Source organism: Triturus cristatus, chromosome 2_1 (genome assembly GCF_964204655.1).
Source record: "Triturus cristatus chromosome 2_1, aTriCri1.1, whole genome shotgun sequence".
Lineage (NCBI taxonomy): Eukaryota > Metazoa > Chordata > Amphibia > Caudata > Salamandridae > Triturus > Triturus cristatus.
This window is the reverse complement of record NC_140581.1, coordinates 442,082,614-442,096,067: the sequence shown is the minus strand read 5'-3', so window position 1 is coordinate 442,096,067 and position 13,454 is coordinate 442,082,614. Positions and strand designations below refer to the sequence as shown.

Sequence of the window (13,454 nt, the reverse complement as noted above, 5' to 3'; positions counted from 1 at the left end):
TTATATTATATATTAATGAACTGTCCAATTCTCTATGCAATCTGACTAAGGATGTTCCCATTATTAACAAGAAACTCATCCCGGCGTTACTCTACGCAGATGATGCGGTCCTTATGGGCCGCACCCCGAATGCTCTGCGTATTTTAATTTCGGGATTTGTTAACTATATGGCCGATTTAGGTTTGTGCACTAATTTTAATAAATCTTTTATAATGACCTGCGGTCCCAAGAATTATAAAATTTCAAAGATTACGATAGGTCAAAACACTCTAAAAAGCACTTGCACTTTCCCCTACTTGGGTCTGTTATTTTCTAATAGCGGTTCATGGCAACCCCATGTCGCAATGGGGAGAAATAAACTTTCCAAATCTATTAACTCTGTTACCTCTCTTCACCAACCCCGTCAGGCCGATGTTGTTTCGAGCTTACTACAAGTTTACCGGACTCAATGTCTCCCAACTGGAACGTATGGAGCAGAAGTCTGGGGATTTTCAAATTGCTCAGAATTACAAAGAGAAGAGAATAGATTTTGCCGGAAGATCCTGGGGGGAGTTATTAGTGCACCGACCTTTGTATGCCACAATGAATTAAAATTGCATTACATTGAGGATTTTATAAGAGCCAGACCTGCATTATTTTGGTTAAGGATTTGGCAAAACCCAGCAGCCTCCCTTTCCCGGGAGATCATTATGGACTGCTTGCAAAGTGAGAATTCGAGTCTAATCCCATGGATAAATGCGGTAGAAAGGAGCCTTGTGAGCATCAATTATGGTCACCTATTTTCAAACCCCGACCTGATTGACTGCTCCCATAAAAATTTAGTGAGAAGGGCACTCTACCAACATTTCCATAATGAGAGGGAAAGAGTGGACTCACTGAAACAATCCATAATAAACTACTTAATGATCCGGGAATTACATACTGAATCTCTGATGTTACCCCAGCCCTATTTACGAAAAAAAATGGGCAGGTGGAACAGGATCTTATTATTTAGATTCAGGGACAGGAGCATTGTAAATCTTATCTGCTTCCCACTGGGCTACACTAAAAATCTGTCAAAATTAAACTGCCCTTGTGACCTTGGTGGTACTCAGAGTATGCTCCATTTTATTTTTGGCTGCGGGTTTTACAGGAAATATACAAAGTATTACCTAATCCCTTATTGCAGGAAATACAATCTAACTGATCACAATCATGCTTTTAGACACTTTTTAATGCTTGAATCAGATGAATTAATTTTTAGAGTTACTGGCTTCCTCAATGCAATTGTACGTTCACGCAGGTCTTTAAAAATCGAGTAATTTTATTTTGTATCTTGCACATCAAAACCTAATTTACATACATTTAATGTTTTGGTTCTGTTTACATATGCATTTTTGCACTTTGTAGCCTAATTTGCACAAACTTAACGTACTATACTAGTTTACATATGCATTTTGCACTTTAAGGCCTAATATGTATAAACATAATGCAACATGTCTGCCTTGCTCCTATAAAACCAGAGGTTACATCTCAGCATATTTTTATATTTTGTATGTATATGCATAGCTTAGTAAGAAAGTATATTTGTATTTTATTTGTTGTTTTTGTAAGCCATATTTTTGTTACCTATCATAAATAGTGGCCCGAAACCGAAGTATCAAACTGTGTATTTTAACTTGGATCTTGTGCTTTTATGGATGATTCTTTGAAATCCGAATAAAGTCTATTTGAATTGAATTGAAATGCGAATTGCAGATCCTCACATGGAAAGTAGCTTTCCTTATTGCAATCACCTCTCTTAGAAGAGTAAGTGAGATCCAGGATTTAACCATACAAGAACCATTCTTACAAATACATCGTAACAAGGTGGTTCTCAGATCATATCCAAAATTCCTTCCTAAAGTCATTTCTCCATTTCATCTTAACCAATCGGTGGAGTTACCAATGTTTTTTCAAAACCCAGACTCCGTAGCAGAGAGAGCTCTACACACCCTAGATGTAAAAAGCGCCCTACTTTATTACATTGACAGAACTAAATCCTTTCACAAGACAAAACAATTGTTTGTAGCTTTCTCCCCACCGCATAAAGGTAACCCCATCTCCAAAGCTGGGATTGCAAGGTGGACCGTTCAATGTATCCAAATATGCTACCAAAAAGCTAAACGCACATGGACAATTTTCCCTAGAGCACATTCCACACGCAAACTAGGGGCCTCTATGGCATTCTTAGGGAACATTCCCCGAGAAGACATCTGTAAGGCAGCAACATGGTCTATAACACACACACATTCACTAAACATTGTGCAATCCAAGCAACAAGGCACTGTGAGCCAAGCTGTTCTTAAAACTCTCTTTCAAACTACTGCAACCGATAAAGGTGACCACCGCTAGGGGAGATACTGCTGTACAGTCTATGCTAGTGTGTGATCTGCAGCTCATATGCCTCGAACGGAAAATGCTACTTACCAGTATGCATCTGTTCTTGGCATGTAGAGCTGCAGATCCACACATGCCCACCCACCTCCCCGGGACCTGTTCCAGTTTCTATCTTACTTATATATACATACATGGACATCTTTTTCTTTCTACTAACTCCGTCATTTTCCATTATGGCGAAAAACAGTCTAAGGATGGAGCTGATGCCCATGCGCACTATCGTCCAAGGGAGGAGTCGCCTATCTCGTGACTACAAAGACTCCTTCCAAGACAACAACAAGGTGCAAGCATCCGAGCCCAACACCAGATGGCGATCTAATGCTAGTGTGTGGATCTGCAGCTCTGCATGCCAAGAACAGATGCATACTGGTTAGTAGCATTTTCCTTCTTCATTGCAATCACTTCATTGAGGAGAGTGGGTGAACTACAGGCACTAACCATAGAAACCCCCTGTTCGAGGCATATGAGCTGCAGATTACACACTTTTGCATAGATCGCCATCTGGTGTTGGGCCCGGATGTTTGCAGTTTGTTTTTCCTCTTGGAAAGTCTTTGGAAGTCACGAGGTCGGTGACTCCTCCCTTGGTTCGTATTGCGCATGGGCTTCGGCTCCATCCTCAGATTGTTTTTTTCCGCCATCGGGCTCGGATGTAATACTTCGCGCTCTGGTTCCGAACATTCCAGTTCGACGATCGAAGCGGAATCCTCACTCTCCGCGGTATTGTTCACATCCTGATCTCCTCAATCACCTTCTTCTTCCACACACCTTCGATTCCAGTCATCGACGGCGGCCTTCGGGCCTATCCAGGCTCCGGTCCCGGCTGATGGAAAGAACTCCATTTAAGAAGTGCCCTCGATGTGGGTCCAAAGTCCCCCACACCGATCTTCATGAGGTGTGCAACCTCTGCCTCTCCCCTGAACACGAGGCTCGAGACTGTCCCACCTGCAAGTCTTTTAGCTCCAAAAAGACTATTCGAGATCGAAGGGCCAGACGAAAAATGGCGCACTCCTCGACTTCCGTTCCAGTCGACCTCTTCGGGGACGACGTCGAAGCTCCGGGACAGCAGCACACCGAAGAGGACCTAGTCAGTGCTTCCCAAGCCGACGACTCGGATGTGGAGGACATCACCCCGGCGCAGAGGGTCGGGAGTAAAATACCCCCTCCCAAACCCGCGCTGACACCCAAAAAGGCTTCGGTCACGCCTTCGCCTTCGGGCCTAGGCAAGTCCAAAGACGCTGCTTCGAACACCCCACCTTCGGGCCCGGTGAAGAAGCCTAATAAGCCTTCCGGCGGCTCGGGCTCGAGCCAGCCTGCCAGCGGTGCCGAAAAACACCCTTCGACACCGAAGAAGAGATCGGCCTCTACCTCGACACCGAGCTCCGCACCAAAGCCCTCGGTGTCGAAACCCAGCCTCTCGGTACCGACCAAACATCATAAGGCTCTCTGCACCGACACTCCCGCGCCGAAGCCTGTCTCGGCACCGGCCAAAAAATCGGAGGTTCCAAAAAAGCACGGCACAGACAAGCCTAAAAAGCCATCGGCCCCGAAAACTTCGGCGCCGACCGAACAACCAGTGTCGCAAGAACTATTTACACCGGATCCTTTGCAAAAGACACTTACCAAGGATCCAAAAACTGGACATTTGGCACTGTCTTCTAAAAAGAGACATTTGGACACACCAGCTCCACCTCCACCTCCAAAGAGGAAGGACTGTGCTACCTCCCCTTTCAGAGTGCCTTCCCCACCTCCTCCACCCTCTCCACCTCCGCCCCCTCCACCTTCTCCACCCCCTCCACCTTCTCCACCCCTACCTCATCGCTCTCCGACCCCGTCTCCAGACCATGATGATCAGGGGGACCCATACTACGACCCAGCAGATGTGCCACAAGACCCTACCCCTACAGGATCCCCAGACCCATGGGATGATTATAATAATCCAGACATTTCAGATGTCCCACAAGATGACCTTTATCCATCCAGGCCATCTCCACCAGAAGACTCATTAGGTTTTCACCACCTACTTCAGAGGGCGGCACATTATCACGGGGTACAGCTACACACTGACCCAGTAGAGGAAGATTTCCTCAGACACCTTTGATACTGCACATAGGTCTACTGCTATACTACCTATGCTCAAAGGGGTAATAAAACATGCGCCAGAGGTTTTTAAAGACCCAGTCTGGGCTAGGGTCCTAAACCCACGCATAGAGAAAGTATAAAGCTGCCCCCACAGATCCTGCATACATCAAAGGGCCAGCGCCACTGGATTCCCTAGTGGTATGCACTGCAAGGGAGAGATCAAATTCCCAGGCGTCAGGCGAAGCACCACCGCCTGACAGAGTCAAAGCTCCTGGGCGCGTCAGGAAAACGCACTGCGTCACAGGCAGCCAATATATGGCGTATCGCCAACACTCAAGCGCTATTGGCCAGATACGACAGAGTGCATTATGATGAACTAGAAACCATCATGCACCATCTCCCAGAAAAATACAAAAATAGGGCCAATGAATTAATTCAAGAGGGTAAGACCATAACTAATACCTCTATATGCAGACACAGCCTCCAGGGCCATTAACACTAGTGTCTTCCTCCGTCGCCACGCTTGGCTGAGAGTTTCAGGCTTTAAACCGGAGGTACAAGCCTCCATATTAAACCATCTATTTGACCAACATTTATTCGGTCCAAAGGTAGATGACGCCCTCGAGAAGATGAAGAAATCCATGGGAGCCCTACAGTCACACCCTCCTAGGCGCTCCTTTCGCCGCTCTTCCTTTCGGGGCACGGGCAGAGGCTACTCCTCAGATAGCGCGTCCACGTCCTACAAATCCCCTCCTCAGTCCACCTTCACAAGGGGTTATCAAAGAGGCGGCTATAGAGGCAATAACAATAAAGGCAGAGGCAAAACAAATACCGCCCGCTCTGCCACACCGCCTACCCAATGACTTTCCCCTGCTCCCTCCAGACCATCCCACTCCGGTCGGGGACAGACTACAAAATTTCCTTCACGTCTGGGAGTCCATCACATCAGACAAATGGGTGACCCAAATTATTCGTTCAGGGTACTGCCTAGAAGTCACATCTACCCTCCCCCCCCAACATTCCACCCAGGCAACGCCCAATGTCACAAGAACATTCCACGTTACTAAAACAGGAGGTAATCTCCCTCCTACAAAAACACGCAATAGAACAGGTCCCCCCGATCAGCAAAATGTAGGGGTCTACTCCCTATATTTTCTGATACCAAAAAGAGACGGTGACTCTACGATCTATCTTAGATCTCCGGCCTCTAAACACGTACATACATTTGGACAATTTTCACATGGTAACACTTCAGCAGGTACTTCCGCTCCTCTCCCAGAACAACTTTCTCACCACACTGGACTTGAAAGACGCATACTTTCACATTCCGGTACACCATGCCGACAGAAAGTACCTCAGATTTGTAGTGGACGGGCAACACTACCAGTTCAAGGTGCTCCCATTCGGGGTCACAACAGCACCAAGGGTATTCACCAAGTGCCTAGCAGTAGTGGCGGCACATCTCAGAAGACAGCACATTCACGTCTTCCCATATTTGGACGACTGGCTGATAAAAGCCGCGTCCTACAACCAATGTGTACACCAAACCGCCACTACAATCCAACTACTTCACCAACTAGGCTTCACGGTGAACCTCCAAAAGTCCCAGCTAACACCATCCCACTTAAAGCAATACCTCGGTGCCACCATAGACACCTCAAAAGCCATAGCCTACCCTAATCCGGCCAGGATTGCAAGCATTCAGGCTTTGCGTCAAAAATTCCTACTTCAACACTCCCTCCCAGCAAGAGTGTTTATGCAACTGATAGGGATGATGGCCTCTTGCATTTTCATAGTGCCTCATGCAAGACTCCAGATGCGTCCACTCCAAGAGTGCTTAGCGCGCCAATGGAACCAGGCCCAGGTGCAACTGGCAGATCTGATGTTGGTAGACGGTCGCACCCATCGCTCTCTGCAGTGGTGGAACACCACAAATCTTTCCAGAGGTCGACCGTCCCTGGACCCGGTTCCACAAATAATCCTAACAACGGACGCATCGCTCTCCGGCTGGGGAGCTCATCTACTACATCTCACAGTGCAGGGCACATGGACGCCGCAACAAAAGTTACTTCACATCAACCATCTGGAGTTACTGGCAATCTTTCTAGCCCTAAAATCCTTTCAGACACAGATTTTAGGCAAGGCAGTCCTTATTCGCACAGACAACATGACGGCCATGTACTACATTCAAAAACAAGGCGGCACACACTCTCCACAGCTCTCTCAACTAGCACAGAGCATATGGAGATGGGCAATTCCACACAAAATCTTTCTCCTAGCCCAACATGTCCCAGGAGTCCAAAACACCATGGCAGATCTGCTCAGCAGACAGACGCAACAGATCCACGAGTGGGAACTTCACCCACAGGTTCTTCACCCATTCTTTCAGATGTGGGGGCATCCACAGATAGACCTCTTCGCCACCCACGAAAACAAAAAATGCCCAAGCTTCGCCGCCAGATACCCACACCCATTGTCCAAAGGCAATGCGATATGGATGAACTGGTCAGGCAAATTTGAGTACGCCTTTCCACCTCTCCCACTAGATCCTGTTGTAGCTTTCGCACCACTAACGCTCTCCCTCACACTGATTCTAGTAGCTCCAACATGGGCCAGACAACCGTGTTACACCATGCTGCTGGAACTCTCGGTAGTGCCACACCAAAAGTTACACCTCTCACCATGCCTCCTAACCCAGAACCATGGAGAGATCAGGCACCCGGACCCAGCTCAGCTCAACCTTGTGATCTGGCTCCTGAGATCCTAGAATTCGGATACCTTAACCTTCCCCCTGACTGTATGACCGTCATCAGAGAAGCTAGACGCCCTACCACTAGAGCCTGCTACGCTGCAAAGTGGAAAAGATTTGTTGTTTATTGCCATAACAACACAATCAACCCTCTAGACGTATCTATACAGCACATCATATGCTACTTGCTCCATCTACAAAGGTGTAACCTAGCATATACATCCATTCGGCTACACCTCGCAGCAATTGCCGCTTACCTACAAAACAGACAGCACCTATCACTTTTCAGAGTACCTGCCATTAAAGCCTTCATGGAAGGCCTAAAACGAATAATTCCCCCCAGAATGCCACCGTCACCTGTGTGGAACTTAAATATAGTTCTCACAAGGCTAATGGGACCGCCTTTCGAACCTTTGCATAAATGCGAACTGCAATTCCTCACATGGAAAACAGCTTTCCTTGTAGCCATCACCTCCCTTAGAAGGGTCAGTGAGATACAAGCACTTACTATACAAGAACCTTTTCTCCAAATGCACCCGAACAAGGTTGTCCTCCGTACCAACCCAAAATTCCTACCCAAAGTCATCTCACCCTTTCATCTAAACCAATCGGTAGAATTACCGGTTTTTTTCTCGCAACCTCAAACTGTTGCAGAAAGGGCTCTACACACACTGGATGTTAAAAGGGCCTTGCTTTCCTATATCCAGAGAACACCACCTTTCAGAAAGACAAAGCAACTGTTTGTCTCTTTCTCTCCACCTCATAAAGGCAACCCCATCTCTAAATCAGGGATAGCTAGGTGGATTGTAAAATGCATACAGATTTGCTACCACAAAGCAAAACGCACGCTATCTGTTCCCCCTAAAGCCCACTCTACAAGAAAGATAGGGGCTTCTATGGCTTTTCTAGGGAACATCCCATTGGATGATATCTGCAAGGCAGCTGCATGGTCAACACCGCACACTTTCACTAAACATTACTGTGTAGATGTGCAAACCAAGCAACAAGCTAGTGTGGGCCAGGCTGTACTAAAAACACTATTTCAAACCACTGCAACAGATACCGGTGGTCGCCGCTAAGGTTGGGAACTGCTATATAGTCTTTGCAAAAGTGTGTAATCTGCAGCTCATATGCTTCGAACGGAATATGCTACTTACCAGTATGCATCTGTTCTTGGCATGTAGAGCTGCAGATCTACACACGCCCACCCGCCTCCCCGGCTACCTGTATCTGTTCCAGTTTATCTTATTTAGATACAACACACATGGGTTTCTTCACTGTTATTACTACGCTCCATCTTTCCCTGTTGGCGAAAAACAATCTGAGGATGGAGCCGAAGCCCATGCACAATACGAACCAAGGGAGGAGTCACCGACCTCGTGACTTCCAAAGACTTTCCAAGAGGAAAAACAAACTGCAAACATCCGGGCCCAACACCAGATGGCGATCTATGCAAAAGTGTGTAGATCTGCAGCTCTACATGCCAAGAACAGATGCATACTGGTAAGTAGCATATTCCTTTTCCAGTTACATAAAGATAAAGTAGTTCTTCGTACCAACCCTAAATTCCTACCTAAGGTTGTATCTGCATTTCACATCAATCAATCGGTTGAATTACCTGTGTTCTTCCCTCAACCTGACTCTGTTGCAGAACGAGCTTTACATACCTTAGATGTCAGAAGAGCTCTTTTGTGTTACACTGAAAGAACAAAATCATTTCGTAAAACCAAACAACTGTTTGTAGCTTTTGCACCACCTCACAAAGGCAATCCTATTTCCAAATCAGGAATTGCTAGGTGGATTGTTAAGTGTATTCAGATTTATTGTCAAAAACCCAAAAGGACTATCAGTACCCCCTAGTGCACATTTGACTCGCATGTTAGGGGCTACAATGGCTTTCTTAGGGAATATCCCTATTACTGATATATGGAAAGCTGCAACATGGTCAACACCACACACATTCACTAAACACTATTGTGTAGATGTGTTAGCAAGACAACAAGCTAATGTGGGCCAAGCAGTACTAAAGACGTTATTTCAGACAACTCCAACAGTTACAGGATAGCCACCGCTTCAGGGAGGACCGGTGTATAGTCTATGCAAAGCATGTGAGCTACAGCTCACATGCCTCGAACTGAAAATGCTACTTACCCAGTATGCATCTGTTCTTGGCATGTAGAGCTGTAGAATCCCATGCGCCCACCCACCTCCCCTGTAACTGCTGTAGCTTTGTTTTACTAAACATACTTATGCATGGACATCTCTATTCTTTACTACTACTCCATTCTCTCACCCTCTGCGGAAAAAAATCTGAGGATGAGTCGAGGGCTATGCGCACTATCACCTAAGGGAAGAATCCCCTACCTCGTGATTAGTTAAATCTTCTTCTGGAAACAAAGTGCAAACATCCGGACCCAACACTAGATGGCGATCTTATGCAAAGCATGAGATTCTACAGCTCTGCATGCCAAGAACAGATGCATACTGGGTAAGAAGCATTTTCCTTTTCTTTTTGGTTATGCAGTCCATAGGAATGCATTTGTTTTTCAGCGCTCCCCCTCGTGTGTTTCTCCCTCATCAGATAGATACCTGTCGGGTGCTCTGTGTTGCGCTCTCTCTCGTGCTTCTCCCCCACAAGCTCCCCACCCCCTGGAGCTCCATGTTGCTCTTTTCGTGTGCTTTTCTCCTTCACCCCTGTGTTGCTCTCACTCCTGGAGGTTTTTTTTTATTCCACCCCATCCATTCCCTATTGCTTTTCCCCCCTCACACACCTGCCCTCTGTAACCCAACCAGTCCTTAATGATTCACATGTTTTGGGAGTGTGTGACAGCAAATCCTACAGGCCTATCTGCCTTACAGAAAAGAACTTAAATGCTAATCCAATTAAATGTTTTTATCTTCCCTACACTGTGCATTCGCTTTGTTGCAAGACTTATTGTTTATAATTCAGTGGAATAATAAAATGCCCACACCATACCATTAGCTGTTTGTTTTTTTGTCGCTCATCTGCAGTCTTTTGATTGCTAAGCTCCCGTAGACTTTCCTTGCTTTCTTGTGTTAGCTCCTCTCTGGAGCATGGTCCAAATATGTTTTTTCTTGTCTTTGTTCTTCCTCGTCTTTTTGCACAGCATTTTTTTTATTTTATAAGTGTTTTAGTATCATTCCTGGACCTACAATGTGCTTTCCTACTTTTGACACAGGCACATTGCTTCTCATTTATGTTGCGTTCACCCTATCTGCTGTTTCTATTGATGCTTTAGTTACGTACATCCACAACCTTACTGTTCTATCATACTCCACTGTACACCAAGCCACTTCACACACACACACACACACACACACACACACACACACACTATGCTTTACTTACACCCACAACTGTACTACTCTACTCCTTGCCACTCCACTGTCTACCACTCCGCTCCATTCTACTTCACTCTGCACAGTTCCACACTGTGACATTCTACTCCACTCCACAAACTTCTATTCTGCAGAGCTATACTCTGCTCCAGGCTACTCTACTCCACCCTAAGCCACTCCACACAGTGCCACTCTGCTCCACACAGTGCCACTCTGCTCCACACAGTGCCACTCTGCTCCACACAGTGCCACTCTGCTCCACACTGTGCCACTCTGCTCCACACTGTGCCACTCTGCTCCACACTGTGCCACTCTGCTCCACACTGTGCCACTCTGCTCCACACTGTGCCACTCTGCTCCACGCCGCTGTACCCCATTTCGCTATCTGCCACTTTACTCTCTGCCACTTTACTCTCTGCCACTTTACTCTCTGCCACTGTACTTCACTGTATGCCCACCACTATGCCACTGCATACAAACCTACTCAACACAAATCCACACCACTCCACACCATGCCATGCCACTTTACGCTACTCCACACCACTCTACTCCATTCTAAGCCACTCCGTATGCCCCACCCCTCTCTGATCCACTCTACACCACCCTTTGCTTGCCACTCCAGCCTGTGCCACTCCCCTCTCTCTGTGCCACTCCCCTCTCTCTGTGCCACTCCCCTCTCTCTGTGCCACTCCCCTCTCTCTGTGCCACTCCCCTCTCTCTGTGCCACTCCCCTCTCTCTGTGCCACTCCCCTCTCTCTGTGCCACTCCCCTCTCTCTGTGCCACTCCCCTCTCTCTGTGCCACTCCCCCCTCTCTGTGCCACTCCCCCCTCTCTGTGCCACTCCCCCCTCTCTGTGCCACTCCCCCCTCTCTGTGCCACTCCCCCCTCTCTGTGCCACTCCCCCCTCTCTGTGCCACTCCCCCCTCTCTGTGCCACTCCCCCCTCTCTGTGCCACTCCCCCCTCTCTGTGCCACTCCCCCCTCTCTGTGCCACTCCCCCCTCTCTGTGCCACTCCCCCCTCTCTGTGCCACTCCCCCCTCTCTGTGCCACTCCCCCCTCTCTGTGCCACTCCCCCCTCTCTGTGCCACTCCCCCCTCTCTGTGCCACTCCCCCCTCTCTGTGCCACTCCCCCCTCTCTGTGCCACTCCCCCCTCTCTGTGCCACTCCCCCCTCTCTGTGCCACTCCCCCCTCTCTGTGCCACTCCCCCCTCTCTGTGCCACTCCCCCCTCTCTGTGCCACTCCCCCCTCTCTGTGCCACTCCCCTCTCTCTGTGCCACTCCCCTCTCTGTGCCACTCCTTTACACCACTTTACTCTACGCCACTCCACACAATGCTAATTCACTCCACATCAATGTACACACTCTGCTCCATGCCACTCTGCTCCACACCGCTGTACCCCATTTTGCTCTCTGCCACTCCATTCCATGCCACTTTACGCTACTCCACACCACTCTACTCTAAGCCAATCTGTATATCCCACCTCTCCCTGATCCACTCCAACCCCCTTTGCTTGCCACTCCACTCTGTCACTCTACACCACCCTTTGCTTGCCGCTCCACTCTGTGCCGCTCCACTCTGTGCCACTCTACTTCACTCTACACAGTTCCACTCTGACACTCTACTCTTCTCCACACAATGCCATTCTGCAGCTAGATGCTCTGCTCCATGCCACTCTACTCCACCACACTCGGTCACTCTACTCCACTCTAAGCAACTCTGCGATACTCCACAGAGTGCCACTGTACTCCACTTCACTGCACCACTCTACTCCACCCCACTTTACTCCATGTCACTCCCCTTTACGTCACTCCATTACATTTAACATCACTTCACTCTACGTCACTCCAAACCACACAATGCAAATTCACTCCACCCTACTCGTCTCCACCCTACTCGTCTCCACCCTACTCGTCTCCACCCTACTCGTCTCCACCCTACTCGTCTCCACCCTACTCGTCTCCACCCTACTCGTCTCCACCCTACTCGTCTCCACCCTACTCGGCTCCACCCTACTCGGCTCCACCCTACTCGGCTCCACCCCGCTGTACCCCATGTCACTCTCTGACACTGTACTCTCTGACACTGTACTTCACTGTATGCCCTCTACTCTGCCACCCCATACAAATCTACTCAACACCACTCCATTCCACACAGTCACTTTACGCTACTTCCACACCACTCTACTTCACTCTATGCCACTTCGTACTACCTCACCCCTCCCTGATTCACTATACACCATCCTTTGCTTGCCACTCAAGCCTGTGCCGCTCCAAACCACTGGAGGATGGTAGTATCCTTCTAGCATGGTTACCTCCACTTTGTGCCTGGTGTCAGTGTGTTTTTGACCTAGTCTGCTGGGATCCTGCTAATCAGGACCCCAGCAACTGTGCTCTCTCCCCTAAATGTGTTCTGGTAAGTACTTTGGTACCTCCACAATTGGCTACTGGTGTACCCTTATACGTCCCTAGTATATGGTACTAAGGTACCCTGAGCATAGGTACACCAGGGGTCTCTCATGGGTTGCAGCATGTATTGTGCCACCCATGGGAGTCCACTTTAACTGTGAGTACAGACCTGCTATTGCAGCCTGTGTGAGCTGGTGCTTGCACCTCTCACGGCAGATGTGTCCTTATATTTGAGGTCACTGCACTTACCACCTGTCTCCCTATGGCAAGCTCTTCAGTCCTGAGTGCAGGGTGCTAGGTTACGAGTGTGAGGGTACCCCTGGATGAGCAAAACACCCCTACAAACAGTGAAGTTGATTTTCCAGACTTTGTAAGTGCAGTCAGCCATTTTAAGACATATAATGGAGATCAGTCTTTACGAGATGTCTAACTATATTATGGC

At 48.1% G+C, this 13,454-nt stretch overlaps 1 protein-coding gene across 1 annotated transcript in view; it reads left to right on the top strand.

The window, feature by feature from the left end:
* TENT2 (terminal nucleotidyltransferase 2) overlaps positions 1-13,454 on the top strand; it is a 693,839-nt gene that overhangs the window by 411,960 nt on the left and 268,425 nt on the right. The window lies entirely within an intron of this gene.